Raw genomic sequence first — 17,901 nt, forward strand, 5'->3', positions numbered from 1 at the left:
CTCACTGCAAGAGAATACACTGTCATTACACATGTATTTCACAGGCCCCACTTTGAGTTACTTGCACGAAGTGTCCAACAGGTGTTGCTTCCTCCATACTCCTTGACACTCCCTGGTGCTGTGAGGATAGTTGTCTTCTAAACATCACTGTTCAGGAGAGGGCATCCCTGTTTCCTATTCTGGTTCCAGCATTTGTTCCATTTGTTCTGATCACCTTTTCAACCAGCTCTCCTAAACTGTAAGAATGAGAGAGACCAGGTGTAGCTTCATGGAAAATCCTGAATATTTTGGACCATATTGAAAAAATAGGATTTTAAAGTGCCTCAATTCTTATGGTGTGGGATATTCAATAATTTACACTACACATTCAAAGTTACTGTGGGAACATTAATTTCAGTAGCAAATTTAGGGATAAACTCCCTTCTTCTCTGGCAAAAGTAGGTAGCCACCTCCTAGATGTGGTTTTGAAAAAGTTAATTTTCTTTTCATAGACAATAGTAAAAATGAAAATCGACCTATTTTTAATGGCATCTTGACTCATAAGTTATTCTACTATTCCTGTTTTACTAGTATATTAACCATGAACTCTAAAGCCATGCATTATTTAATGTGCCAATATTGTGTAACTTTTTCTCAAGAGAAATTTAATGGTATATATTTTTTAGAATTAGAAGTGAGTTCACCATTTTGTTCCAGCAGCAGTTTTCACTTTAGAAGTGTAAACATATTCTGTGGTTACAGTTTCTTGATAAAATAATATAAATATAAAGCATTCTTTTGTGGAGCCCATTTGTGGAATTTTCTTGCTTTCTATCATTCTGGGGTGTGTGTGCACCATGGGGATCTGTGCTTTGCAAATAGAAATTACCCATCAGATAGATGGATAAGATTATCCCCAATTCCTGTTAAAGCGAGCAAAGCATGCAGATCCTTTGGATGTTTTCAGATATTTCAGCCAAAGTGGGTATGTGGTCTAACTTTATTACTGTGGGAAAGCCACAGGCAACATTCTTAGTTGTGTAAACTGATCTGAAAATTCAGCTTTGCTGATTTATGTTAACTGATGATCTGACCCAATGTTTAAAGGATATTAAACATATCAGACGCACAATAAAAAAATAATTGTTGATTGAGTGTTTCTTACAGAATACAAACATAGAGAATGGGCATTTAAGATTTTTGTAGTCATTCAATATTTTAAATGATGGTTGAGTGCAATAGAGCTATTCTAATCTGTGCCGGCTCAGCATCTGACAAAGAGTTCTGAATGCTGCTAAGATCATTTGGCTGTTTGTGTTTACTGTAGTTTAACACAACAGCAATGGGACAGTTGGCAAACTTAAATGGCAACAAGATTACTATAAATAAAAAAAAAACCCAAAACATTTTCAGAGCACATAATTAATTACTGCAGAGTATCCTTCCCCCCAGTATTTAAAGGCAAGTAAGTTAGGATTATAAAACTGCTTTGTCCAGGATAAAAATAAAAAGCAGTCCTGAATTCTTCTGTTTCACTTCCTGAGCTAACCGCAAGTTTTTGTGTGCTAGGTACATGCTTTTTGTTAGGCATAGTGTCGCTTTGTTTTCATTATGGATGAGCACAATGTGGTCAGAGGAAGAAGATTCTGTTTTTCTTTGAAACATTTGACACTTTTCCCTGTCAGAGGAAATGATCCTGGCTCAAAGGACTCATCAGTCTGACCAGAATTAACAATTTCCAAACTATTAGGTCAATGAAGGGATTTGCTGGATATCAGTTCCTTAGCCTTTTAGGCAGTTTAAAAAGAACTCTGTTCTGGCATTTCTCCAAATTTTATATTGTGCCTGGAATTTCAGCCTCCAGCCTTTCACTCCAGTTCACTGGAGTTTACCCAGTGATCATTTGATGTTGATGTTTTGCTTTGACACGGTGCTAACATGATGTGCTGAGGATGGAGAAAATATCAAAGAGCACAAAAAACTCTTTTGCTGTTTAAAAATATTTGAAACCAAATCTAAACTTTGCTGATAGCTGAATCCTTTCTTTTTGTGATTTTTGGAACAGATAGGCTTTTTATCCAAACTATTTATCCTAATCAGCAGTTGGAGGAGAGGAATGTTAAATAAACTATTTTATTCTGATTCTTTCTCTGGATGTTTACCAGGCTGTTGACAAAGGCCAGAGAATGTTTAATGACTTGGTGGGGAGACTTGAAACAGAAGTGGGTATCACACTGGATGCTCCTTATTTGCTTTCTTTCACAGTGCAACGAAAGGGAAATGATGACAGACCACCTCTTGATACCCAGTTTGATTAAGAAAATTTATCATGTTCCTTGTCATGAGTTCAAGTCTCCCACATTGAATAATATAAACATTCTCAAACAGAGCCAGAAATAGGCAGATAAGACTCAGATGTCTCTACCAAAGAATCATATTCGGTCTGGAAATGTGAACACGACCTCAGAATAACTCTCATGTAGAACTAGGGAGTATTTAAAAATATTTGAAAGCCTTCTCCCTGTGCAATCAACACAGGACTCCCAGTTTGGTGAAAGGAAAAGTGGTCTTCCATTTCTGAAGTCTGTACATTCCTTGAGCTGACAGTAATCAGACACATAATCGGGAACTCATTATTTCCTGGAACTTTGAATTTATTTTCATTCTGTCAGTTCTCATATAGAAAATTATCCCCCAAATTAGAACAGCATTCTGGCAGTCACGTTAGAGAGTGTTACAAAGGAGATAAAAGTGGCATAGAACAAAAATATATTTCAAGACTTTGTCATCAGATTTATCTCACAAAAGCAAGAAGATTATTTTTTGACATGAAGAGCTACATATAAACAAAAAATGTACACATTTGTTATTTAAAGAATTTGCTCTGTTTGTGATTTTGCACACTTCTGAGCTTGCACTGCAGAACATAACCAGAAAAAGATTTATTTAGTGGTTTTTTCACAGAAATCATGCATTTTAGTAGCATATTCTGAATACATTTACGATAAGCAATAAACACCTTTAAGGAAAAAAAGCTCAAAATTTGTACTCATACTTGTATTTATACAGAATATTGAATTCCATGTTTGTATGAATTTTCCAGGGAAGAAATGAAGAGGAAATCTGACATCAGGGTAGTGTTGATTTTGTGTCATCCGAACTTGGGTTGCTGTAGTAACACTGCAGAATGAGGATATCCACTGTTTCAAGTCATGACAATGCCCACAAGTGTGACATAAGGCAGAATTTTTCCAGCTGAAGCCAAAAGTTTTTAGACCTTTGATATAGCCAAACCTTGTGTTGAATTTTGGATAACCAAGAAACAGAGAATGGATTAAATTCAGCGAGCAATGTGGAGAAGCAAATAGTTTTTCCAGACCTAGAATTAAAGCTTAGGTCCTACCCCTTCATCTCTGGAGACCTGATTCTCATTCCAGGGTAGGCAATAAATAATGTGCTTGTTTGGTCAAGTGGTTATCTTCCGTTTGGCAACTTTTAGGATTCTTATTGTTTATTGTAGACTGGCTTTTCACAGGTTGATTATATTATGTATAGAATAAATTCCCGAGAAGAATTTTCAGCACATTTTGGTAGGAGGATAATCTTTATAGGTGGGTGGTAGAAAAATAACCTTTATTTTTATACAATACATGTGGTAGACATGTGGCAGAAAACAAAAAATGACAGGGGATTTAAAATATCATCAGAGCAAATCAAAGGCATAAATTCAAATTAAGCAGATGGACTTATGGTGTTAGTGAGAGTTGATATGAATCTTTAGATAAAAATGACATAATAATTTTGCTTACTAGATGTCTTCTATTTTATATGTAGGGTTTTTACAATAAAGGTATATCTGGTCCCTGAAAATTTCAGGTACAGTAAAAAAAGTCACACAATGCTTCTCTAGATTAAGAAAGCTCTGAAGGATGGGTTGTAGCTGAAATCTAGGGCCTATAATTTGCTCAGTAAAATGACTGATAGTCCATTCATACAAAAGTGTGTAAGAGTATTTGAAAAGGTTTTTTTACACATAATATTGAATTGTTTTGTTTGGAAACTTTAAAATCTGTAACTGTTCAGAACTTTGACCTAGAGGTGAGAGGTCAAACAATAAATATGGTTAAATGGTGGGCCTTTCTGGTCTATGGATATTTCACCTTGAGATGCTTTTCTTGTAGGAGTACCTCTGTATGTGTATCCTTTCAGATGTAGTTCTTATATTCCTTAATTTAATATCTGAGCACGCTCAATAAAACCATAAGCATGAGGGTTTTTTTTCAGATCTCATTCCCATAGGGAAAACTGTGTTTAGATTTGTTTTAGTAGAGCTTCTTTTGGTTTGCTCTTTTGTGTTTATAGATAAAGTTATGGATTTACAAGTCCATCTAAAAGAAATGCTCTTTGACCTTGGAGCAAAAGGTGGTGGGATTTCTAAAGTTTATTACTTGGTGAGTGGGCCCATTTCACAGTTTTGAAAGGTCTGTGAGAAAATCGTGTCTTTTGCCTAGATAAACACTTTTGTTACTGTAGAGTGCTGCGCTGTTCCAGACAGCTTTTACATACAGTCTTCACTCCAGACTTGAAGCAGTTTTATAAATGCCCTGAGACATGGACATTGGAACAGCAAGTCTGAGATTGATGTGATGATTTGTGATAACGAGTTTCCCCATGATGACTTCATATTCTGTGCCTGAAATTTACCTTAAGCTGATGCTCCAACCAAGGCAGGATTTTTATTGCATATTTAGATTTAGACTGAACTGTATCATCTTTGAGACACTGTTTTGACATTTGAGAAAATGAAGGAATTTTTGTCTTCCTTCTGAGCCTGCTCCAATTATCTATATTCCATTTTTTTAGTCTAAGCTTTTTAGATTCTTAAAGTGTTTCCAAACATCAATGATATAGGCCATAGTGAAAAATCTCATTCCTGAAGAAATAGGTTGTTTTCTGGTAACAAGTATTTCATGAGTCAGCAGTGACTTCAGCATTTCTTTTTTTTCCTGGGTAGAACAGGAGATAAAAGTTTGGAGTCTGGATTCTTATTTATAATTTTACATTTATTGACAGCTCTTTGTATTTCCAACTATAATATAGGGGAAGGAGTATGGTATCATCATGAGTTCAGCTGGAAGAATATCCATCTGTCTTATTTGATATCATAAAATGTCAAAGCCTATTTGGTATTATAGATTGTGTTGGTCCAACAAATGGGTTAAGGTCAAGCCAGTGTTTTTGCAAGAAATGGAAACACAGGGGCATAATGGAAGAAAATTCCTGGGTGTCAAAGCAAATTCACATTGGATTGAAAATAGATTTAAGGTCCTTATGGATAAATACAGACATATTGGCCCTTGTGACAAAAATAGTTTAGGAAGTTTGCATTTAAAAAGAAACAGATAAAATTTGGAAAAACAGCATCGGTGAAAAGTGTTGAACAGATTGTAATCTCACAGTAATTAGCCCAGAACCTGTGGATAATCCTGTGGAAATTATTATCCAGGTTAGTCAGGACCAAACTGATCATCAGGATTAGATAAAAAACACAGTTTTAAAGGTTGCATGAAAAATTTGGAAACACCATATGTGGATTGGGCATCTGTATTGCAAGTAAATTGCAAGGGGAATAGAAAACCAACAGGAAACTAAACTAGAAGACTTCTCCAGCTAAAGATTTGTTCAATTGTCCAATACACTGTACCTACAAAAGTAAACAAACATGTAAGCTTTTAGAGCAGGTAGCAGTGCTCTATAGGACAGAAATTATGTGCCAGGTAACACATTTAAGGTTATTTTGTGCAGTAATTTCACTGGAGGTATGAATATTTCTGACGTGATAGTGGTCTGATGACAATGTGAATAAACACATGATCCCATATTCTGTTGACATGCACTTTAAAGACATAAGGCAAACATTTAAATCAGAGGTGGAAGTGTGTATGGGAACAATTTTCAGCTGTATAACTCCATGCAGATTTGGTAATAGTGTTCCTTGTTATCCATCTGCGTGTAAAGCTACAAGATAATACACAACTGCAGCATCAACATAGCATGGCACAAGCAATTCCACTTGGACCTTAAGACTGCCATTTTGATTTAAGTTTTGGGAGGGATTAATGAATCTAAGAAACATAAAAATGGGCTAAAGCAAAGTGATTTTGATCTATAACAGGGCATATACATAAAACACTGAAAACTTGTGTGGCATTAATCATCAGAAAACTTTGGGGGCTGGAAGGCCTGCTGTGCAGTTACACGAAAGTTATTGGGATGTGAATATGCATAACTGTCCTTTGCACCTTGGCGTGTCTTTTGCACTACCATTTGTTTGGATGATGTTTTTATTCCTATTTTTTCTATTTGGGGACAGGAGGTTTAAAAGGGCATTAGAGCAATATTGGCATAGACTATAAAACTTATCAGATGTTCACTGCTTATAAACACAATACACTCCCTCTCTCACTCTTTGATCTTATAATTAGCAAAAAAAAAAAAGGGGAAATGACACTTAGAACCTTTTGTTTAAGGCCTTTAATTTAGCTTTGTAACACACTCAGATTGCATACTGCTGTGTCTACTTATTAGATCAAGAAACTGTGGGTCAGCAATATTAGTCCAAGTCCAAGCTGCAACAGAGGCTCAGTGGCAGAGCTGGAAACAGAAGCCAAAAGTCTTATTTCTCAATTCTTTTGTCCAAGACATCAGATTCAAGACTAAAAATCAGACAAAACTCAGGAGCTTGGCTTCTTAGGAAATGGGTAATTTTATTCAGAGATCCTAAGGCTCACAAGTAAGTTTGTAATTCAGGTGCCAAGATAATAAATGAGATATAAATTAAAATACAAGTCATACTTTTGTATGATTATTTTTATTGAAAAGTGCAAAAACAAAATCAAACTTTACAGGGAAGCATGCTAGTTTCAATAATTTTTTTTTCTCAAAAGAGGCTTTGCAAGTTCCAGATGGAATTTCTAGTTACAGAAACCCAGCACAAAAACACTGGATGTGATGATGGCTAAGTGGTTGGGGTACCCTCAGTTGAGGGAAAAAAGGCTCAATCTCCATAGCATTGATTCAGGATGGTGATTTGGGTCTGGTTCTTTCTAATCTTTTTCTGGGGGACACTGGTTATTCTGGTGACACTCTCTTGCTGTCTTCTCTCAAAACTGTAAGAGATGTCTGTTTCATTCAAACACCACATGCAAAAATCTTCAGAATTTTGTTTTGGGTTTTTTTTTTTTGCTATGAAACTGTCCTTTCTCATGCAGCTTCTAATTTAGATGCTTGAGTAGTCTGGTACTAACATGTTCAAAACTCAAAGCCAGTAGTGATCTAAATCTTCATTCTACAGCCTATACAAAATATCTGAACCATCAAGACCAGGTGTTTACAACACAAAAACCATTACAGTAAATGCAACACGTTTCCATTAGTTTTTGACAGTTTTACTAAAGCAGCCAAAGCCAGAATGGAGTTTGAGCCAGAATATCCTGCTTGATTGTTGAGATTGCCTGTTCTCTTCAGGACAGAGGTATTTTGCAGCAGAAGGCAGAGGCTAAGCTAAATTGTGATGTGGAGAGAGGAAGGAGGAGTGGAGCTCTGCAAACCATATGACTGTGTGTGACCCAGGGTTCACGGTGTGCTAAGTGATGCTCACTGGAGGGGAAAAGGAACGAGACAGCATTATATCCCTCCTGAGTTTCCACTGCAGTCTACCCCGAGGAAGAAGACTGCTTTGTGTGTTTAACAAAGATTTCTAGCCTTCACTACTGTTATGTTATTTAAAAAAAAATTAAATTATTTTTTAAAAAAGAAATTAATTGTGCTGCATGCACAAATCCAACTTTGTAGTTAACATATTGAGATGCTTGGACTGGGGCCAACTCTGTATTTTACTTTCTGATTTTTGGAGCATTATGTCATGGTGAAACCAGAGAAAGTGTGTAATAGATCCATCCCCTTGTTATCTGTGATCTTACTAGTTCCACAGCTTGCAAATCCTCCAAATTAGGTTCACATATCAGCACTTCAGTAGTCTTCAGCAGCATCAGTTTGACACAACATAACAAGCTTTCTGATACTGAAATAAATGACCACCCTTCAGCAGCAGTGGTATAAACTGGATTTTGCTTTCTTTAATGGCCAAGTAACATCTGTTCAAGTATTACAGGAGTTTATTTCAAATCCTCCCTCAATTTTTGTGTATGTTTGTGTATGTGTATTAAAGTGCCTGTGAATTAAATTTGTCAGTGAATGCTCTCTTTTGCTGCAGAAAGCTTGGGGCAGCTGAGGTCTAATACCAAGTGCAGAAGTCTTACAGGTCTATACATAAAAGAACACAGAAAATGTTCCTATTCAAAAGTACAGAAAATTATCAGTATGCTTTTTTAGATAACATCATCTTGGGTCTCCCCACGCGTGAGAACTGCAAGCAGTATGTTTAATGGCATGATTGCAGACTGCACTTTGGGGAGGCACAGTGAGCACAGGATGAACAATCCTCTTCCTGCAGCCCTTTGCCTCATTTACCGGACACCTTCTAAGTCGTGCGGCGAGCCAGGCGAGGCGAGGGACTGAGGGACAATGGGCTCATTCAGTGCAGAACACTGATTCATTTCTGCATCACCTTTCACTCTGCACAGCGGATGAAACTGGGGGGGAGAAGCGGGACAAGAGGTGGGCGGAGTCTGTGGAAAAAATAGTGTGCATTTTGTGTAATTAAAGATTGTATAATAATGTACAAGCACAAGAGAACTCTGGTACAGTTGGAAAAACATTCTTGATTTGAGGATTTTCTTGATTTGAGGATTTCTTAATGGTTGCATGCAAAATGTCAAAAATACCACAATAGGTGTTTTCTAGTAGGTTGTGGTTTTTGTTTGGATAGGGGTTTTTTTGTAAGGTATTTGTAGACACATTTGGAAGTGGCTGTTCTTTACATTCATATAGAGTTGACAGTAATTTTAATGTCTGAGATGATTAAACTTGAACAGGATTTTCTATGTCACTAAATGTGGCTTTCTCAAAAGAGAAATTTTAAAAAGAAAGAATTATCTTTTTTTCTCTTCCCCTTTTCTGAAGATTTCACAGGAGATGGAAATATTTCAGGTCTGCCAGTGTTTAATTTCTGTTTAAGCATAAGCTTAGAAATGACATATAAAATTTGTTGCTTTGGATCGTTCATGCTTTTCTTCCTTATAGAAAAGATGCTGTGCATATGGACTATGTTTTCCATACTGCATGGCAGTTAGTCCCTGGGGATGCATGCTAACAGAGAGAATAGATCCTTTTATTTTAGTTTGGATTTGACAGATCAGATAAAATACATTGATTCAAGGATATTAAAATAATTCAACTAAAAAGCTAGAAAAGAAAAAGGGAAATTTTTTAAAATTTTGTCTCAGTTAATTATTAAAATAAGTATCAGAATATCAGACTTACCCCTAGGGGGGAAAGTTTTATCATCTATGCCACTTACAGATTAGGAAAAGCAGATGATTATATTGCAAATCCCGATTAAGACATAATATCTTATTTTAATTTTTTTTTTTTTTATGATTTATATTCAATTTCAGCCTCTGTGTGTGGTCTGGACAGGGCCTCAGTAGAGCAGAGACTTCAAGACTTGTGCCAAGCTATGCAACGTTATGGTGGTCTGATGATATGGGTTGTTGCTATTTTCTATTTTAATAACAACTGTTTTCTTTTAACATTATAAAGCTGGCAGTTGTTACTGCTTTTAATTGAACTATCCATGAAGTGTGAATGATAGGTGGAGCTGGCACAAAGGATGATCCAGGAAAAAATATTAACATTAATAACAGGGCTGGGGTTTATTTCGCCTGCAGAAAATCCCTTCTCTGTGACCAGCCAATAGACTCAGCATTAGTGTATATGTGTCTCCTTCACCACCACAGGCCTTAATACTTTGCATAGTCTGTTTCCCTTTAAATGCTGCTTTAGGCTTGAGTTCACATGTCTTTCCTTAGCTCATACTATTTTTGTAGCAGAGCCAACAGCCTGACAGCACTTTTAAAAAAGAATGAATGGGGTTAAAGTACCCAAGTAGTGATACGTTGTTTTGATGACTGTTTTCCATAGTTTTGACTGCTGAGCATTCAGCTATTGGTAATTCACAGAGAAAAAAACAATTGAAATTCAGATTGTAGGCTTCTCGTGAATTGTTGTAGTTTAACAGTGAAATACTTCCTTTAGAGGAGTCCCTCCTTGTAATGTCACTGTCAAAAAGATTACTCCAGTCTGACTTGTTCCAGGCTTACCTGCCCTAGATGAATTATTTTACAGAGGTGGCACTTGTTGCAAATGTACATAGATCTAGCCTGCACTGTGGTGTGCCTACTGGCACAGCAGCTGCAGCTCCCTGAGTCAACATGTGTGGGAAGAGACTTGGGAACCTTCTCCAGGACAGGCCAGTGAGCTCTCATTATCCAGCCATCTGGACCCCAGATTATTCCAGATGTGACATGTGCAGTAAAGGCTGCCACACAAATACGTGTTATGAATTCAGCTCATTTTATTTTGAGTTATAGAGTTTTGAATTCGCTCTGTTCCTTCATCTACAATAAACAAACACATGTGTATGTGTACACACACATATTACTGCCTTTATATGCTGTACCTTCCTCCTCATCCACTCACACCCCAAAAAAGCTTCTCTGAACTTGCTCCTATGGAAGTCCATCGTTCAGCTTCTACATGCTTCACCTCTGGGAGATTATTGTTTCTACTCTTATCTCATCCTAGTCCTTCTGGCCTGTTTGACTTGCTTCAGTGACATTTACAGTGTTCCAGGAAGATGATTTCTCTCTTTATCATGAGTGCCATGACTATCTGGGGGGGAGAAACCTGGCAGCTCAAGAATGGGAAGCAATTATACATCATGCACCCCGTGTCCTTTAAATTTTATATTAATGATTGCTGTGGAATGAGAAGCCAAGTCTTTGAACAAAGAAATATATAACAAGCTGGGACAAGTGTGGTGAGGCAAATGTTCATGTGGAACAAATATTTCTATAAACCAATTCAAGAGCACAGGAGAATTTTAAGGGACTCATTTGCAGGACATAAATGCTGACCTTATGTAGACTCTATGTATAGAAACCTTTGTGAAAGCAATATTACAAAGTACAGACTAGAATTAAGGAATTAATTTATATACAGAGAGAGTTGACCCCTGAAGTATTTTTTTACCTTAATGTATGAGGCACTGGGATAAGGGATACTTTGGGGTTAACTACGGTCTGACTTTGGACACTCAACTGAAGCACCCAGCCTGGAAGACTGGAGTTTGGAACCTTTCCAAACTCTGTACAAGTACTCAGAGGAGGATACAGAAACATCCTGGGACCATTTCTGAAAAACTGCCTGACAACTGCCTGTCCTCTACTCACTGTAGAAATATCAGTGAGACAGAGAGGATCCTAAGTCAGTAGACAAAGGTATGTGATGTGAAATGCTTCAGTGATCCCCCACTGTCTTCTGTCAGTACCTTTTCTTCTTTACTGACCAGTTAAATCATGGAGCAAAGAGTTTTGGGTTTTTTTCAGCTTGGAAATAACTGACATATATGTGATTGAATATATTTTAGATGAGCCCCTCTATAATGCCTATAGTTGTCTGAAACTGTGAAGGAATGGATACCTTAATCCAGGCGTTAGTCCAGGAAGAACCTGGTGCAGTGCCCTTTACGTTTCTGGATCAACACATGAAAACAATCTGTTATGCTAAGGAGGATGGTAAATTTATTTAATTATATTAATTATTTACAAATTCATACACCTTGACTCTTTTTATCCTAAAATAGTAATTAGAGTTGTTACTGTCCAATTGTAATTGGATCTCCAGATCCTGGCTCCTTGCTTTTCCTCTAAAATAAACACCTTTTGGATTCTTACAACAACAATTTTTTTCCATGTAGGCTTTTTACTCGCTTCCATCTCCTATTCTTTCCTAACCTGGCTTTCATACTTCCTTTTAACTGTAGCACAGGACTCTGTCAGTTAACCACATTTCCTTAGCATTTGGCCCCCTTTCCAGTTAAGTTGAATATAAATAAATACAGATTGCCATTCCAGTAACTTCTCTTTACAGTCACTTCTGGCGTCATGCTATAGTAAGGTCAGATGCTCTTTGAACTGGTATTGTCTCTTCACTTGATAGGTAACCTGGCCTGTTTTCTCACACTAGAAAAATAATAAGGTTGGTTTGCAGAAATTCCTTTAAAACATTCCTTGAGTGTCTGTCTGGCAGTAGAGATGACCCTCTTTCTCTATGTTTTGATAGTCATCCAAATCTCTTTTGTCTCAGCCCTCTTGTGCATTGTTCCGGGAGTTTTCTTCCTGTGGACAGCTAAGCAGATTCATGTGGATCATCTCCAGATCAGTCCCTAGGTTTTGTTGCTTTACAGCTCCTAGTTAAGAAAGATTATAAAAAAACGGGGTCATTGTTGTCTCTGTTCCCTCTTGTTCAATTTGGAGAATGTTCTGGCACACAGTAAGCTTCAGTGAATCTCAGCGATCTGGCACTGGGTCTGGACTTTGCTTACTTCCTAACTTAGGCTTATAGGCCAGGAAAATGTTGTAATGTAGTTTCTCCTCTCTGGTTAGTCCTTGGAGATTCCCTCTCTTCAGATTCAACTGTAGACCTTCATATATTATTTTCTCTGGTGTTTTTTAGCTCAGCAGATTTCTTATAACTTCCTGCCTAACGGATCCATCTCCTCCTCTTCACTCCTTATATGAGCATGAGGTCACAGTGAGGTTGTTTACTCATAAGTCTGCTTCCAAAAACCTTTGTCCTTTCAGTTTGTAACCTTTTAAACCCTTGCAGGACTTTAAACATTTTCAGCTCAGTTGATTGTTTTCTTCCGAGTTTTCAGTTTATGTGATTAATCTTTATTTTTCAGTGTGTGTACTTGAGTGCTACAAGATTCTTATACAAACACAAAAGACAAGAAATAAATATATTGTACAAAAGGCAACTGGAAAGAATGAGGAACAGTAACTCCAGTTTTCGCCTAACAAAGAACAGAAGGAAAAAGGGAAGATATGATCAGGATAGGAAGGCTCCAAAACCCAGAAACGAAGCACCTGTCCTGGTGTTTCACAGCTGGTATTGATTGATTGATTGATTGATTGATTCCCAAAGGACAGTCTTGTAAGATTGTAACAGTGAAGTTTGACAATTATGCTCTTTCCCCACATCTTTACATTTCCCTCTCCTGTCTTCAAGGAGGTCTGGATACCTAGTGTGAAGTAGAGAGAGTGAAAGCAATTTAGAAAATTCTGGATATTCTGGACATCAATGGGAAAATATTCCCTGATCTTAAAAATAACTAAATGCTTTACCAGTGGTTGGAAAGCTGAAAGATAACACAAAGAGAGACTGAGTGTGACTATTTACCTCTGGGCATATAAAAAGTAAGCACATGTGGATGGCTGACCCCTCTGGTACTGGGAGAGAGGAGCCAGAACACAGCACCCTAGTCTATCAAATTATGCTCCCAGATCAAAGGTAGGTAACAGCTGCTGGAAAAGGAAATAGGATAAGGAAACATGCAGACCTTTGGAATTATATGAATCAGTGCAATAAAAAAGATGCCTTGAGAGAAATCCTGAAGCAGCTGATCTTGAAAACCTAGTAAGTGTACAGTTTGTGTTAATTTAAAACCTATTTACTTTTCAAGGTAAAACAGACAGGCATTTGAGGGCTTGTCTTCTGTGTGAATTCTAGGTGAGTTCAGCAAATTAACTTAAGAGTTAATTAAGCATCCTGTCCAGGACAGGGTAACACTGATTCTGCCTCTCACAGCAGGCTCATTGCAAGTGATTAAGGCAGATGTAAATGAAGAATGCATCTCCTTTCTGAAACAGAAAACGTACCTGAGAGACAAAATATTGATGAGTCATATGTAAAAAGAGGTTTGGAAGTGCATGCTAATTGTTTTTTCTCCTATTTGAAGGAAATTAGATTTGAAAAAGTCTTCTCCCACTTATCCAGAATTAGGTAGAGAATTTAATTTTGAGCAATAAAAAACCCCCACAAAAACCTCACATTCTGTACACTTTAACCCTTATAAAGGTTTGGAGAATGGATCTGTAGCCTGATAAATATGTTGTTTTCTGCACCAAACAATGATTCAATGACAATATTTATCAAATAGTTTCCTTCTCACTGAAAGTGACTTTAAGACTTTTAAAGTGTTTCAAGAAATAGTTTGAGCTTTGTAGTTGCACCTACCAACTGACAAACCTCTCCTAGAAAACTGGGCTGTTTCCAACTAAGCATAAACAATTGCCAGTTCTCATGGAACCAAACATGCTGTTTTAGTAATGCCTTGTTAACACTGCATGATTTCATAAAGCAGGTTTTCACTGGAACTGTTCTTCCTTTCTTTTCAGATATATACTAATATAGAGAAAGTTATTTCATTTAGTTGCAGTCTTTTCATCAACAGTGCAGTAGGATCTGTGCTGTAACCTCTCCCAGAAAAAAATATCTACTGTGCAGACTGCTAAAAAACATAGCAATGTATTTGAAGTGTGTGTGCATGGCACTCTTCCTCTGCTGTATTAGATCAAGTCATGGTATTTAATCTCTTTGCACACTTGAGATTGTGCAAAAAGAATGGAGATTGGTTTGTACATTATCAGCATCGGACTTTATAGACCACACTGATTTCTGGAAGTTCAAGCCAGCGTCTGGTAGTGATTCTCCAAAACACAGCCACCATTGAGCAACACCCTCCCATGTGGTACAAGGTAAAGAAAAAAAAAGTGAGGGATGGCAGCAATCATTCTCAAGAGAAACGTGACATGGTGCTGTGAGTGAGATTTTAATAATGGGAATATTTTGCCAGTAGAGACCATAGAATCATAGAAAATGCTAGGTTGGAAGGGACCCATCCAGGTTCATCAAGTCCAACATCTGGTGCTGTGCAGGACACCCCAAGAATCACACCATGTGCCTTGGAGCATTGTCCAAACACTTCTTGAACTCCGACAGGTTTAACGCTGTGACCATTTCCCTGGGGAGCCTGTTCCTGCTATTGAGGGAGTTGACAGCTCCTCCACATTTAGTGCTGTCAGCAAACTTACTTAGTATTCCTTCGAGTCCTGTGTCCTGGTTGTTGATGAAGATGTTGAAGAGAACTGGGGATGATGCCTTCTGTTGTGATATCCTCTCTTCTCAAAGGAATCTTTAGGGAGGGGGTACTGTGAATAATTTATTCACCTTTTCTTTGAGGACAGTGGCCAGCAGATGTGATTTCTGACACTAGAATGAGAAATTATTTGGGGAATTATATAATAGTGAGAAGAAGACTGAATGATTTGTCATTGGAGGACTTTCTAAAGTTCTAGGACATGAAGTAGTAGTAGTAAGAAAGTAGTAAGAAATATGGATGAGTCTAGCAGTAGTAATTTTTTACATTTATTCTCATATATAGTCAGTCCACATGTCATTTGCTTTTTAATTGATTTATGAGAAGTCAGACTACTCTTTTTTTCCCATGAAGTATAACAAGCACAAAATGAACATCAATGGAATGAGTTACTTTAACTATAACTCTATGAACAGCCTTTTTTGCCTTGATTTATTTAAGTGATACTATTGAAGACAGAACTACTCTGAAATGGCTTTTTCAATGAGAGGTAAGATTAACTGAGACTCATTTACTACAGTCCCTGCATTTGCACTTATTGGTCTTCTAGATGTAAACAAGGAAAGCCTTACCAAAAAATTGTTATAAAAGGGATCACTTTAGGCATACTGACCACACACACAATCAGTTAAAGCAGATGAGGTTCATCTCTTACAGAGCCTTAAACATAAATCTTCACAAGATCCTTCTCTTAAGAATTCTTACATGATAAAAAACCCAAAATCCCCAATGTTTTACTATTATCAAACTGTAGCCTAGATTGTAAATAAAAAATGTAAAATAGGACCTTCTGTTCCCATGTTTTCTACTTTAATCAACATGAATTTGAGGATATTCAGGGCTTTCCAGCATCAGATATGTTATATGGCATTCATTCTTTTCCCACAGGACTCTGAATAAATACTAATTAAAATTAAGCTAAAATGTTCAGCTTTTAAAATATGTATCTTTTTTTTTTAAGTAAACTTTTCTTCTGGGCAACAAATGTGAATACAGACTTGTTTCCTGCCTAACTTACTTTCCCATGCTTCTGTGTTTTCTTCTTTTTTTTCCTTTTTTGTATGAAGGAAAGAAATAGTTTTGAAGAAAGCTGAACTCTCAAAATCCACTGGGTATTGTTCTGTGTTAGAGATTGCTAAGCATAGTATGCTATCAATGGGCCAAATACTGTACTAATTGCTCTGGGATAACTTTTGGATTTGGGATTTGTGGCCATTGAAGGAGAGAACCTTGCCATAAAGAAGAATACCCAGAATATTTTCCTGAGCCCATTCATCTATTCTACACTATAATCTTATCTCAGTGGCATCTTATGATGCCACTGGCCTTTCACCTGGCAAGGTAATGTAGTAAGACCAGATATCTCTCAAGATTGCAAAAATGCTAATTCTCTAAGCTCTTCTCTTAGTACCCAAATATCTGGCCAATGACTTATATTGTTACCTGGAATGCAAGGAAGGAATTTTGCTGATTACGCTCAATTTTGGCTCATCCTAAATTCTTTAAACTGGCTGCTAACATGTCTCAAATACTTCAAAGTTTATGCTCTTTGCTGTGGGATGTATTAATTGAAATTGAACTTTCCACTGCAGTGAACTGATGGTCAAACATCAAAGTATGAATGGAGGATAAAGTTTGTGTCTAGTGAGAGTATTTATATGACAGTAGTGTCCACAGAACTTGTTAACTCATGGGCTTGGGTCCTTAGTGAAGGGACAAGTTTGAACCAGATGACAGAGAAGAATGATGAAATATTATTTGGATATCAGGAATAATCTTGAACATGAGGAGAAACTTTTGTGTGGAAAGGATTTTAAACATTGGAAATGTCTTCCCAGGCAAGTGATGGAATCACCATTTTGGAGGTGTTCAAAAATCGACAGGATGTGGCACTTAGTATCATGGTCTAGTTCACAAGATGGTGATTAGTCAAAGGTTGGACACGATGGTCTTGGAGGTCTTTTCCAATGTAAATGATTCTGTGATTCTGTGATAATGTAGTGCATGGTAGTTGTTAGGTCTGGTTTTAAAACGGTCTCAAACTTCTGGATAACTCACATTGTAAACACAATTTTCTGTGAGGCTTCAGTGTCCTCTGCATGGCTGTGAGGATGGGGGTAATGTGGAGTGCAGAAAGCACTGAAGTTTCTCACAGAACGCTTTTGTGCATCTCAGCATAACTCTTCCTTGAAGCCCAGGCCAGAGTTCTCACTTAGCAATTTCTTGGAAAGCACAGCGTGGAGTCAGATAGGGGTTATGGAATTTATAACCCTAAATGTTGTTATTAGTAACAATTTCCAGTTGCTGACAAAGGCAAAGCACCACACAGTTGCTCCATAAACAAATATTTATGTATAATACAAGGAAAGTGTAAACAGCTTTTGCAGTGTTTCTTAAATAATTTCTCAATGCGATCAAGAAGTTAACCTACAAGTGTTTCTTCCTGTACAGGCTGTTACAGTCTGTTATTATCAGATGCACTCACAGATTTAAATTTTGTCTTGTAACATTGACTTATAATGTAAAGAATTAGCACTACATTTGGATTTCAGTGCTTTAACAAATGTATATAAGGACATTCTTTCCTGTGCAATCTCCATTTCAGAAATTATTTCAGTCTGTGTGGCCTGGAATACAGAGGTGAAACTTCAATTTTTTTTTTTTGAAGATGACAGGGATTTTCAGTGCTTCTTTTGACTTTCAAAAATGCTTCTCTTGTCAGCAAACAAGAGGTTTGG

This window comes from Anomalospiza imberbis, chromosome 1 (genome assembly GCF_031753505.1).
Source record: "Anomalospiza imberbis isolate Cuckoo-Finch-1a 21T00152 chromosome 1, ASM3175350v1, whole genome shotgun sequence".
NCBI lineage: Eukaryota > Metazoa > Chordata > Aves > Passeriformes > Viduidae > Anomalospiza > Anomalospiza imberbis.